Genomic DNA, 2,045 nt, shown 5'->3' on the forward strand with positions numbered 1-2,045 from the left:
AAGTGTCAGTTTTTTCCTGGTTTCACCATCAATCGAATTCTGGTGATCCTATTTCCCAGACTTCACATTTAATTGAATTCTGGTAGCTGATCAAACATATGGGTTGTAGATTACTTTCAGGGTTATTCACTAAAGGGTGAAGAGTTTGGAGAAGGCAGGAGAAGTGAACAATCTAGGACAACAAAGCTGATTTGGAAACATTTTACAATTCAGCTCACTTTCCAGTTCAGTTATGTTGTCCTAGATTGCTCACTTCTCCTGCCTTCTCCAAACGAATTCACCCTTTTGTGAATAACCATGTTTGTCTTTGGCAATTAATTACAATTGTTTTTGCAGTTGTCGGTGACTCAAAAGTGGTTGAAATTGGCTGAAAATTTAGATGTGTATGGCCAGCTTTACTCCTTCAATCTTCAGCAACAATGGTCTCCTAAGATCCTCTGTCATCACTAATATACACCAGAATTATTATTAATATTATTATTATTCAGGTTTTATATTATATATATTATACAGGATTATACAGAATGAGCACACAGGTGCTGAAAAATAATTTCTACCCTCTTCATGTCTACGGCTACCCTAATGATGGTAACATGCGTGGCAACTTTTAGCCAATTTTCACCACTTTCAACTGATCAAGGCAACCTAAAAGCACCATTTCAGATCATTTCATTGTCTCAATAGAAACTGCTGATGTCAAAAAGTGAAATACATGTCCAAAATGCGTTTATTAATGTTTAACAACTTTGTCAAGCGCATAACTTGTCTTGCAATTCATATGCTATTTGATTGACAAAATACTTAAACGTCAATAAAGGTGGTTTTGGACAAAGATCCTTTGTGTGTAGGCGACATATTTTACTTCTTGGATTTGAGTGGTGCCCTTCGCAGTCACTTCAGCACCCATCCAACAAAAGGAATACCGGTAAGGGGTGCGGTGAAATATCTACAGAACATGCCGAAAACAACACGTGCGTTCCTGCAAGGTACCAAATGCATTAAGCAGGTTGTATTGTGATGCAATGTATTTTTTAATGTCACTCCAACACATCAACAGAGCACACCTACGCTACACCGCAATGCATCAAAACCCACGATGTGCATTGTGGTGCGCTGTTGTAAAGAAAAATAGAGTGGTAAAGATTTCTGCTTTGTTGGGGCCTTTTTTTAAATGAATGGGCCATTCTAACACAGCAAGCTGAATGCATCTTAATGAAGGTTGCTGTGCATATGTTACCTAAACAAAATCAGGAGTGAATTGGGGCTTATATTAAAATGTTGCACGCAATAATAATAACAATAACATCTAGGTATCATATATTGTTGTATCAATATTTCAAATACATCAAATTTGAAATGTGGCCTTTATTAAATTCATGCATTAAGAAGCATAGGCTTTCCAGATGGTAAAGTATTAAGGTCCCCACACACCTTACGATAATCGTACGATAATCGCGGGAAATCCCGCGATCGTACGATTATCGTAAGGTGTGTGGAAGCCGTGCGACCTCTACTACTGTAAGGTTGCACGACTTTAAACTTACGACTTTAAACTTACGGACATGTTCGAAAACCCGCCGAGCATCGTACGATATTCGGCGGGTTTGTGGCATGTCCGGACAATAACAGCCGTACGGGCCAGTGTGCGCAAGCCCGCCTCTCAGGGGGCGTGGCTTGCGATCATCGCAAGTACGATCTGCCTATGCAAGATAGGCAGATTGTACGTTTTTTTTAAGTACCTTACAACCATCGCAAGACTTTTGTCTTGCTAAATAAATATAAACTAAATATTAAATATATTCATTAGTGGGACTATTTTTATAACTCGGCTATTTTTTTACCACTTTTATATCTGGTTTTCATAGCATAGATGGTGTTTCTTATAATGACCATGACTTTACCAGGGCTACCAACTGATCCCTTTAATTTCTGCAACACAGCAATTAGACTGATTATGTGACAGACTAAATGCAGTCATGGACTAAATCCAATAAACCACAGAACCTTTATGACATGTCACTAATTAAGAATGAGCTTGCATCCCT

The sequence above is a fragment of the Nanorana parkeri genome, unplaced genomic scaffold (assembly GCF_000935625.1).
Source record: "Nanorana parkeri isolate BGI_ZX_2015 unplaced genomic scaffold, ASM93562v1 scaffold366, whole genome shotgun sequence".
Classification (NCBI taxonomy): domain Eukaryota; kingdom Metazoa; phylum Chordata; class Amphibia; order Anura; family Dicroglossidae; genus Nanorana; species Nanorana parkeri.